At 40.3% G+C, this 12,372-nt stretch overlaps 1 pseudogene; it reads right to left on the bottom strand.

The window, feature by feature from the left end:
* Positions 1–10,064: 10,064 nt before the first annotated feature.
* Positions 10,065–12,371, bottom strand: LOC104446364 (annotated as a pseudogene).
* Position 12,372: the final 1 nt, after the last annotated feature.

Raw genomic sequence — 12,372 nt, 5'->3', positions numbered from 1 at the left:
CGGTCTTATGAAGTGGAACGATCAATGAAGATGAAGATCCAAAAGGTAAGAAATCCATTGCATTAAAATCAAATGATGATTCTCGATGATACAGATTCTCAAGAAGATATGGATGATGAGGAGCTTGCTCTCATGATAAGAAGATTCAAAACTGAATAGAAAAGGAAGAAGGTTCAACTCAAAGAAACAAAGCTTTCAAAGACAGCGACCAAGTCTCGTTGATGATGAGGAACCAAACAAAGACATAGTCTCGCTTTGAATGTAAGAAAAAAAGACACATCAGACCCAATTGTCCTCTTCTGAAGAAGAAGAAAGGAAAAGCTGAAAAGTTTCGAAAAGCTTTCAAAGTCGAAACCTGGAGTGACACGGAGTGTGAAGAAAGTGATAATGAATATGCCAATCTATGTCCGATGGCACACCGACTCGCACTGGATCGACTCGGACAAGTGAATTTGAGGCAAGTAATTTTAAAATTCCTGTAAAAGTTTCTAAATACATTGATGAACTGTGTTTTAGTCTTAAGACTTCTCTCAAAAGAATTTCCAAACTGAAAAGGAAAACTCAGCTTTAAAGCAAAAGGAAAATGTTTTAGTAGAAAGAGTTAAAAGTCTAGACTTGACTGTTTCCACTCTTAAAGAAAATGAAGATAATCTTTTAAAAGAAAATGCTCTTTAAAAATAGACTTATCAAATATTTCAAAGAAATTTTCAATAGGTCTGAAAACTTGAGAAAATTCTTTCAGCTCAAAGACCTTACTTCAATAAGTCCGGTCTAGGTATGACAAAGAAACAATTCCCTTAATTGATTTTCCTAAAGTAAAAGAAAGAATTAAGAAAAGACTCTCGAGAGAGGCTTACAAAAATCACTTCAAAAAGGTTTTTGTAAAATCTGTAGGTAGAAATGCTCTCGGATGTTCAAAATGCAACAAATTGATCACTTTGAAAAAGAGTGTCCTATGGTTTGGAAACCCGTTAAGAAAATATGGGCTAATACCGCTTATGTTACTAACACCAAAGGACCCAAGAAAGTTTGGGTACCAAAGAAAGCTTGAGACTCTTTTTTAAATGCAGGTCACCGTCAAGAAAAATGTAAAGTGGTATCTTGACAAAGGGATGCTCAAGACACATGACATGAGACTCAAATTATTTTATAAAGCTTGCTCAAGTAAATGGTGGAAAAGTCTCATTTGGAGGAAACAAAGAAAGGAAGTATTGTGGGATTTGGAACTGTGAAAATTGGAAATCTCACAATAAGTAATGTTTCCTTGGTGGAAGGACTCAATTACAATCTTCTCAGCATTAGTCAACCGTGTGATACCGGTTTCAAGATCTTCTTTCAAGAAGGAATATGTTCTGGAATCGCAAAGACTCTACTCGTCTTTCATGGGTCGAAGACATGGAAACATCTATCTTCTGGATGTGAAACCAAATGAATCGCAATGTTTTATCTCAATTCAAGATGAAGCAAGCTTATGGCACAGAAAGCTTGGTCATGTCAACATGAAGCAATTAGCCAAAATCTCATCAAAACAGCTTGTTCGAGGACTACCCAAATTACCTTATCAAAAGACTGATCCATGCACTCCATGTATTATGGGAAAACAGGTAAGAAATTCATTTAAGCCAATAAATCATGTCTCTATTAATCATGTACTACATTTGCTGCATATGGTTCTCTTCGGACCAACCAGAACACAGAGTATTGGAGGTAAGAAATATTGCCTAGTAATTGTGGACGATTACTCCCGTTTTACTTGGGTATATTTCCTTGCAAGTAAGTCCGAAACCTTCTCGTATTTTGAAAAGTTTGCTAAAAAGGTTTAAAATGAAAAAGGATGTGTTATCTCTTGTATAAGAACAGATCATGGAGGTGAATTTGAAAATCAAGATTTTACAAAATTTTGTGATGAATTTGGCTTTAATCACGTGTTCTCTTCTCCATATACTCCTCAGCAAAATGGAGTTGTGGAAAGAAAGAACAGATCTCTTCAGAAATGGCTAGAACTCTTTTAATTGAAAGCAAGATTTCTTCACGATTTTGGGCTGAAGCCGTTTCAACAGCTTGTTATATCATCAATAGAGTCTTCTTAAGACCTATTCTAGAGAAAACCCCTTATGAATTGTTCAAAGATAAGAAGCCTATTGTTTCATACTTTCATGTATTCGGTTGCAAATGTTTTATATTGAAAAATGCGAAAGACCGAGTTGGTAAGTTTGAAGAAAGATCAGATGAAGGTATCTTCCTTGGATATTCTACATCAAGCAAAGCCTTCGAGTCTATAGCAAGAAGAGCTAGTCCGTGGAGGAGTCAATGAATGTCAAATTTCAAGACTCAACACAAGATGAATCAAGTCGACTCAATAAGAAGAGTCCGAACTCGCTCCGCACCTTTCAAAGCTTACAACTCAAGAAGCATCTCGGACTGGAAAACCAGCATCGGGATGTTCGTGAAGATCCAAACAAAGAGAGAGATCATCAACCGCATAAATCAACAAGTAATTGGAAGCATAAGTCCAAACATCCCAAAGATCTTATGATCGGTGAAATTAATGAAGGAATTCGCACCAGATCCAAAAGGCGAGAAGAGTCTAGTGCTGTGGCTCTTGTTTCTGAAATTGAACCAAAAAGCATAGAAGAAGCTTTATATGATGAAAGCTGGATTGAAGCTATGCAAGAAGAGCTCAGACAGTTCAGCATTAATGATGTCTGGGAATTGACATCCAAACTAAAAGGTAAAACTGTTATTGGAGCTAAATGGGTGTTCAGAAACAAGATGAATGAGAAAGGAAAAGTCGTACGAAACAAAGCAAGACTCGTGGCCAAGGGATATACGCAAGAAGAAGGAATAGACTATGATGAGACTTACGCTCCAAAGAGCAAGGTTAGAAGCTATTCGATTATTACTTGCGTTTGCTTGTTATAAGAATTTCAGGTTATTCCAAATGGACGCAAAAGCGCCTTCCTAAATGGATTTATCCATGAGGAAGTTTATGTGGAACAACCACCAGGGTTTGAAGACCCAAAGAAGCCAGACTCGCCTTCGGACCGAAAAGGCTTTGTATGGTTTAAAGCAAGCACCTCGAGCTTGGTACAACAGATTAAGTAAGTTTTTAATACAAAATGGTTTTGTCAAAGGTAAAGTAGATACGACTTTATTTATCAAAAAGGAAATCAAAAGTTTCTTACTTGTTCAAATATATGTGGATGACATTATTTTCGGATCTTCAAATGAAAATATGTGCAAGAAATTTTCTAAGTCTATGCAGATGAATTTGAAATGAGTATGATGGGAGAGTTAACATTCTTTCTTGGTCTTCAAATAAAACAATTGAAGGAAGGAACTTTTATTTATCAAGAAAATATGTTAATGATCTTGTCAAAAGATTTGGACTGGAAAAATGCAAAAAGACCGACATACCGATGTCAAGTTCTTTGAAGATAGACAAAGATGAAGAAGGGAAGAAAGTTGATCAAAAGCTGTACAGAGCATCATTGGTTCACTTTTTATCTTACCGCTTCTAGACCTAACATTTTGTTGAGTGTTTGCATCTGTGCTAGGTTTCAATCGATCCTAGAGAATCCCATCTCAAGCTGCGAAACGCATCATTAAATACGTGGCTTCATCATCAAGCATCGGTCTTTGGTATCCTAAGAAGGGAGACTTTAATCTTCCGGGATATTCGACGCAGATCTGGCTGGTTGCGAGTTGATAGAAAGAGCACTTCGGGAACTTGCCGCTGCTTGGAAGCAGACGTTGTCTTGGTTTTCAAGGAAACAAAGCACCGTGTCTCTTTCAACAACAAGGAGTATGTAGCCCTAGGAAGCTGCTGTTCGCAAATTCTATGGATAAAACAACAGCTAAGAGACTTTGAAATTGAAGACTCATGCACGGAGATTAATTGCGACAAAACCATCGCTATCAACCTCACCAAAAGTCCAATTCTCCACTCAAGAGCAAAGCATATAGAGATTCGACATCACTTTATTAGAGACCATGTTCAAAATGGAGATGTTTCAATTCAATTTGTTGACTCAAAGAATCAACTCGCGGATATATTCACAAAGCTTTTGGAGAAAATCAATTTGAATCTATACGTTCCAGACTCAACATTTTGAGGTATGAGGATATCAAAGTCTAAAGACTTTCGACTCAAACTTACAAGACTTTATCCGAAAGACAAGTCTTGGTACGTTCGTCGACCGTAAGTCTTTCTCCCTTGAATCTCATCTTGAAAAGGTACGATCGTCGACCGTGTTTAAATTGTTGCTATATTTAATTGACGTAAATATTGCATCATTTCATTTTCAAAAAGGAAGTTATTTTTGAAATGGCTATTTTTGCGGAAAAAGACAGTTATTTTGAAAATGCATATTTTTATTTCCTTTGTGACGGTTCGTTTATCCCTCTTAAACCGATTGTGCACTGTCGATTTCTCTTCATTTTTCTCTCAAAAACCCTAGAAAGCATCGATCCTCCATTCCCGTTTGTCTTCTTTGTTCAATCCTCAAAAAGTTGTCATCTTTCCCGGGAAAGTCAAGCAAGGAATCTTCCAAAACCGAGAAAGATGTCATCTTCAAGAAAGTCCTCAAGAATCGCAAGTAGGGGACCACGGCGGATGAGTGAGGGGCCTACGCATTTCGATCTTACATCAAGATGAAGTGACTCTGAATAGCAAGCGAGCCCACAACATTCTCAACAGCTCATTCTCCTCCATCTAGTCCTCAAGGCGTTGATCATCAACAACGGAAGAAATCATCGAGGATGCACTCAAAAGAAATCAAAAGCCCGCTTATATTTACCAGTTATATCGTGCCCTAAAAGGAATTCGTACTCCTTTGAAATACATTGATGATTTTCTTAAAGATAAAGGACATGGGAACGAATATATCTTTCTGAAAAAAATGGAAAGTTTGGGAATTGCTCGAAAAGGGGTGGCTGAGGAAACCCTTGCAAATATCCCAAGTGATCCTCGTGACTGGGGGCCGAATCCTGTAGATGGGAATGGTGATGATAAATTATACAGTCAATTTCAACCGAAAATGGGTTGCGGTTGAAAATCAAGGAAAATGGGAGATTTGTTCAGATCAAAGGAGCAAAAGGATCTGTACTCAAATTGCTGAAGCGTGGGATAATAAACCCTAGGAGTGTGGATTTTGATTTTCTAGATGCAAAGAATGTGAACTTGAGGGAAAAGTTCAAGTTATCTTCAACTTGAAAAGTTCGCTCCGACTCTGGCGAGGCATATGCTGAATTAACTGCATATTTCTATTGAAATCTAAGCTTTTAGATGCGAATAGATTCTCTTTCAGCGTTAAAGACCAAGACTATGTTGTGGATATGAATATGCTGGCAGATGTGTTAGAAGTCGAAAGAGGAAGATATCAAACAATTAGAGTTTCCATTGCTCGGGCCACACTTGAACTAGTGAAGGACATGAGAACAGATGAAAATATCACCTACTTAAGGATGGGTGCATTCAACATCTTGCTTCACAAGATTGTGATTAATTGCCTCCGACCGAAATCAACTTCCAAGACTGATGTTTCAAGTTCAGAGGCCAAGCTGATGTATGCCATTCTTTTTGGAAAAAGGTTTTCTCTCACTCACACTGTGATGTTTCACATGTATAGAGCAATGATGAAGGATAGAGGTCAACTCCTTACCCAAGCCTTGTTACGAAGTTATTCGTACATCCAATATTCAGCCTCCACAAATCTTTTGTGTTTGACCATGCGATCATATGGTGGTAGGTCTGAAAATGGTGACCAAAATGCGTATGAAGGAACTGAGCAAGGAGTTGGAGAAATTCAAGGAGAAGACTCCTGCAAAATCTCATAAAATATCTTCTGCAGCTAAAAGAAAAGGGAAGGAGCCCATGGTTGCTCCATCCAAAAGAAGAAGAGCTCTCCTCGTTGAGGATGAATATGATGAGGAAGACATCACCATCTCTACATTGGCTTTGAAGAATTTAAGTCGTCCTGTTCTTTAGAAAGAATCGGAACAAATGACAAAAAGAAGCAGAGGAGAAGGAAGAAGAAGAAATAGAAGCTGAAAAAGAAACAAAGAGGAGGAAAGACCAAGAAGAAAGAAGAGAAGAAGGAGAACCTAAGAACACTCTTCTCCACCCGTAGGCATGGAAACAGGGGGAGATCGTGAGAAAGGTGTGAAGTCTTCATGTCCCGATGCAAGTGAAGGAGTCGGGCCGCTCACCAGCGGAACCGGAGGATGTTTATGCATCTCGCCTTCCCATCAGTAAGAAGGTCATGAAGTTTCATCGCCAAACCTGCAAGATTATGCTGATCTACCATCGTCTCGCATTTACTCCATCGATCGAGTCGAAGCAAGTACTCAAACCGATAATGTATTGTTTGTTGGATTGTTTTGAGGTTTGAACCTGTTTGACTTTGGTTTGTGTCTGGATAAGAACTTAACTAGACTTGGACTTGACTGCTTCTATTAACCAATATTGATATCTTATGAATGGCTTCATCATATACTGGACTAACTTATTTTCTGTGGTTGTAGATTCTAGTGTTATTCTGTTAGCCATTTATCTCTATAAGATATGCATATGTGTTTGAGAAATGTTTTGCAGTCAAAAATATCCAAATCTGCAGAAAGTTTTGTCACCATCAAAAAGGGGAGATTGTTGGAGAAATCTTCTTGAAGTGTTTTGAAGTTGACAAATCGTTTCTATCGCACTAGTCTCAAGGCTTGCAGACTCGCTATTTAAAGTCCGAAGACCTCCTGACAGCCAGACTCAAAACTCAAAGTCTATCTTCATTGACAGTCTCTAATCCGTTGAAGAAAGGTTATTCGAACCGTACGTTTCATTAAGGATTTAACCTTATCAACTGGAGAAGATCTTGTGGCTGGAGAAGACTTAACGGAGTCCTTTGTTGATCGAAGATTGACTCGATAATTGAAGATCCGGTGATTGCCTAATTATTATTGGAAGGTTCTGCTTATGGAAACCGAGATCCTGATTGTATGGACGAACATGATTGATGGGCTATCAACATGTTCCTTTAATAGCTCGAACAATCTTCCTAATTGATTCCGTCCAACGGGTAGATTGGAGGAATTCCTTTGGTAAGTGCCAACGGGTATGATGGCATAAAGGAGTATATAAGGAAGACTGTCTTAGTTGTTCAAGGTGTGCACGATAGAAGAATTCCAAAGTCTGAAGCTCTTTTTTGTTTAGACAAATCCTTTGAGCGAATACTTGTATACAAAAGAGAGTCTATATTTGTGAGAAGCCTTGAGGAGGTGTGGTAGAACATCTACACTGTGGAATCAAGGCAAAGCTGTGCTGTAACTTCTCTTTTGATCATAGTGAAATCCAGCCGGTGGCCGTCGGTGCGGAAGAGTGGATGTAGGCTCGGAATAAGCCGAACCACTATAAATCCTGTGTTCAATTTTCTCTTCCTCACTCTCTCTACCTCGATCGTATTTCATTTTGTTAATCAAGAGAGAATTTCCTTTTTATCATATGCTAAGAATTGCTTCCGTATTTCGATAAATTGTTTGTGCACCTATTCACCCCCCTTTAGGTGTTTATACTAGCTATTTCAGAGACCACGGCCACAATAGACACGGCAGAATAACCGGACAAAGTTCCCCATCGAGGGGACGCTGTTCCGAGGGTACGCGATCGCAGGCTGCCCGGAGAAGCTGGAGGGGGCCGATGGGGGAGGGAGTTCAGGTCGGGCGAGGCTGCCGGCGAATGCAAAGAGATGGTTGCGAGAGACGGGCGAGGGGAGGGGGCGGAGGTGGAGGAGTGGATGGCGTCGGAGATGTTTCTAGGTTTTCCTCCTTTATGTGTTGATAGGTTTGGAAACAAGTTTATGGATGTGTTCATGGTAGTTTTCTTCTGTACTTAATGCCCGAACCGAATGAAACCCGCTTCGAAATGACAGGGAATTTTTCTTTTTTTTATTCGGTTTCAATTTCAGTTTGGATTATCTTTTTTACTCCACCGATACCGGTTTTCAATGATGGTTAAGGCGATTTTTTTTAGAGGTATGCAAAGGAATTGAGAATGGCTCGGAAGTGGACCAAATTAGCCTAGAATTGGTGTTTTTCAGGGGGATCAGTCTAAACTTTGATTGTAGGTGTGAAAATGTCCATTGGGACTAAAGTATATATATATATAATTTTAGCTCACTTTCTTTCACGCCTTTTTGCTACTCTTTTGTCCACTTCTTAAGTTGCTCTATTTCTTAGATCCGTTAAATGGATGGGTCGGGTCATAAATGGTTCGATCCAAATCGATCCATTTAACGCATTTATGATCTAATTATTTATAGTGCAAATTTTTTGACCCATACCCTACTTGATCTATACTCAACCCATTTAACTAAACCTAAGAAAGCTTAATTATTTTAAAAATCAAAATTTAATTAATTTTTATTTTTAAAGAATATAATTTTTAATTTTTTTTTTTCTTTTTTGTTCTTCTTCTTTTTGGCCCGTCACCGGCCATGATGACAGCCGCGATTGGCCACACGCGAGCCTTGAGCTCGCGCTCGGCCGATGTCAACGAGCTCCAAGCTCGCTAGATCGGGCGAGGCTCGAGCCTCACCGGATGTCGGCGAGGCCTCCACCTCGCCAGATCGGGCGAGGCTCGAGCTCGCCCCGCCGGATTTGGCGAGGCTCGAGTCTTGCCCGACGTTGGCGAGTTCGAGCCTCGTCGGATGTCGAGGAGGCCTCGCCGCCGATTCAACGAGATCGAGCTTGCCCGATGCCGTGAGCTTGAGGCTTGCCTCATTAGTTGCCAACCATTGCTGTGCTAGCCACCGGAAGGAGGAAGAAGAAAGAAAAAAAAAAAAAAAAAAAAAAAAAAAAGAAAAAATTATAATTTTGATTTTTATAAAAAAAAATATTTTTTAAAAGTTAAAGAGGGAAGAGAGAGATTGTGAGATTTTAGTTAAAAATGGGTTCTAAATCCAACCAATATATGACCCACTTAAGACTCACCTATCTTAAGTCTTTAATTATTAAATTCATTTAATTAGTTTCTTCAAAAAATAAGTGATCCACCACCGACTCGTGGCTCCGTGGTAGGCTCCACTCCACGGGAGGTCGGGAGTGCTGCAGGGAGGTTGGTGGATCATTAGGGCGATTTAAGCGTGGCGTCGGGTGGTAGTTTCTGCTAGCGTCACCAGGAGTTTACGGTGGCACCGTCGGTGCAAGCTGGTTTCTCCTGTCACAAAAAAATAAAAATAAAAAATAAGTGATCCGTATATAACCCATTTATGATTTAAATGGAGACCCATTTTACCACCTCTATTTTCTGTCTAGTACATATGATGCGGAGGACCATGTTAAATAGCTTTGCACGGAGAGGTCGGGAGCATTGCAAGGAGGTCAGTGGATCATTAGGCGATTTAAGCGTGGCGTTGGGGTGGTGGTTTCCCGCTAGCGTCACTGCAGAGAGTTTACGGCGCACTGTCGGTACAAGCTGGTTCCTCCTATCACAAAAAATAAAAATAAAAATAAGTGATCCATATATGACCCATTTATGATTTAAATGGAGACCCATTTTACCACCTCTAGTTTCTGTCTAGTACATATGATGCAGAGGACCATGTTAAATAGCTTTGCACGGCTTTGTACATATTGAGCCTTTAGTTTTAGTTACAGATGGAAGGCTTCAAAGGTGCATCAAACAATGTAGTCTTTGCTTCCATCAATAGTTAGTGTCCCTAATTCCAATGGCGCTTCTTTTTTATTATTCAAATCTTAATACATACTCCTTTGTTTATACTGTTCCTTTGGTGCTTTGGCAATATTGTAGTGAGTGTGATGGTATAAATTGATATATGCAATTCTGTATGGATTGAGAACCAGTTCCATAGATTCACTTGATAACTTAACCAAACCAACAATCCGGTTCTTAGGTAGGTCCAAGGAATCAACGAGTAGTTCCGGATTCCAATTTTTTGACCGGTTCTTGATGGGCAATTTTCGATTCCCGCCCACTTGGACCATACTCAACCCTAGTTTTTATCCATGACTGATACAAGTAACTCTTTCAAGAAGATGGAAGGTTAACCACCCAATCAAGATAGGATAGACATCCTTCTCCAGTATCGCAAAGCCACCCGATGGTTGCCTTCGCCAAGGGACAAATCTGAAATCCAAACTCGGGAAGTGGTCTCGCTCCTTTCATGTATCTTCGATACTCTCCGCCTATACTTACAGTTCGGTAAACCACTGCTCCAATATGGAACTCTTAGACCATCAGTGACGATGAGGATCGCCAGTCTATCCCACCATACTGATAAAGGATATGTATGTCCCAATGAACTGTTGCGGCATCCATGTCGGTACAAAATGTCATGCCCTGCCTGGTCAACATTAGCTTTAGTTTGCTTTGCAGATTGCTTCTTTGGAAGTGCTCTATACCCAATGTCATGCTGGCAGAATCCTCCTGGCAAGTTGATAGCTTCAACTGCTTGGTAAGCTATTTCGCGCTTCTTCCGGTTTCATCCCCTGGTGGTGAGTGAACCGCGAACATGACCCCGGCTGCGACAAAATTACCATCTGAGATGAAAGCAGTTCCGGCATGAAATATTTTAATAGATGGAGCAACAAGCTCCGGTTCTTCCAGATTCCAGATCACGCTCCCCTTTCTGTAGGCTCCCGGATAGGCTGTCCTTGCCCATAACCACCACATTGGCAGATCCAAGCAACCAATTCAGTGTCGCTCAGTGCAGCTCTTCCCTGCACGCTGACAGCAACACTAAGCGCCGAGTCTGAAAGTGAGATATCAACACCTATATGTAAGAGGGAGCACAAGAGGGTGACTAAACGCGCTCTCATTGTCAACTTGTCAGCACATTATAGTGATTCCATAAAGTATAAACTTCAAGATGACAATAAAAGGACCGAGGTTGAGCGACAAAGAAAAGGCTGAGAGGTAGGAGCATTAAGGCCAAGGATGAAATCCCAACGGCATTACCGGATTGTCTTCTCTGTTCACTAGATTATGATCACTTATCTCACACTGATAACAATCATCTCATACATCAAAGCTACATGAACTTCCATATTTGCTGATCATTTATATTAGTATCTTTAATTTTTTTGCAGCACACGTGCTCACAGTATTGAATTCTCACCTACAGGGGAGGGAGAACTGCTGCTGAAGGGATTGGATGAAAAACTGAAGATTACCGTGCACCGATATGAACTACCCTATCAATCTCTAATGGCATCTTTTCTACATAGTTATAGGATAATTTGGTACATCCTTGAGTACCCAGCACTCTGCACTATATTCACTATAAGACTCCATGTTCAAATTGTAGAAAATAGAGACCAGAGATCTTAGCCCAAGAAAAAGAAGACAGAGATTGCCAGTGATCACAGAAACTGAAGCATTAAGCAGCCACAACTCGGTACTTCAATACAAAATTGGTCATTATTGTTGAAGGTGGACTCTTGATAGCATCACAGAGTCATAAATAAATATTGATAAAAGACGTGTCGGAAAACCTGGTGTTTCAGATCTCCAAATCAGTTAGTTTAGGCATCCAAGATTTCTTCTCTATCACGAGTCCAGCATAGAGACTGCCAACAAACTTGCAACCTTCAACCGCTGTCCCTTCAACAGTAGGGAGAATGATGGGCCGCAGGACTAAGATTGAAACTGTGGAGTCAAGATATGTGACGGAGAGTACCCACCCGTTCACCAGTATCGGGCCTCGTATCCCCGTCCCCAACTCGTTTATGGTCTTGAGCAGAATCAAGAGCAAGGCATTTTCCCCATCCACCAGTGCAACGAAAGAAGCTTCCTCTCCTTCAGGATATTCCTCAACCATGACCTTGCAACAAGCAGAACCAAAAATCCCCACCACAAGCATCGAGTCAATAGCTTCATATACTTCCTCCAATGTTATGGCAATAGTAACTCCTTTCCCAGCAGCTGAGCCGTCCAATTTTATAACAATGGGTGCCCCCGTGCTTCTAGATGCATAGCTTCACTGCAGATGCGTTTGTAGAAGTCTTATACTGCACCAATTATTCGCAAACATCGTGAGGAACTAAGTCTTTCCCATGAAGCATGCGATGGAGTATGAATAATTCAGCAAAAGGCAAGATGCCAATTCCTTAATTGTCCCATGTGACGGTCACCAACATCCAGTGGCATTCGACATATCATAATCGATATTGTTTTCAGAGTAACAGATTTTTGGTTTGATGATAAGTTCGTAAACCAAATGGAGGAAAAGCTAATGCTACATGTCCAACTAGGAAACTACTTGACTGGGAATGTTACGCTTGTCCCACAAATCCTTCATGAAGCTCTTGGAACCCTTAAAAACAGCAGCTTCTGATGAAGGACCAAAGGCAGGGATTCCAGCC

Source organism: Eucalyptus grandis, chromosome 2 (genome assembly GCF_016545825.1).
Source record: "Eucalyptus grandis isolate ANBG69807.140 chromosome 2, ASM1654582v1, whole genome shotgun sequence".
In the NCBI taxonomy this organism is placed as follows: Eukaryota; Viridiplantae; Streptophyta; class Magnoliopsida; order Myrtales; family Myrtaceae; genus Eucalyptus; species Eucalyptus grandis.
The sequence above is the reverse complement of the archived record's forward strand: the minus strand, read 5'-3'. Positions and strand labels throughout refer to the sequence as shown.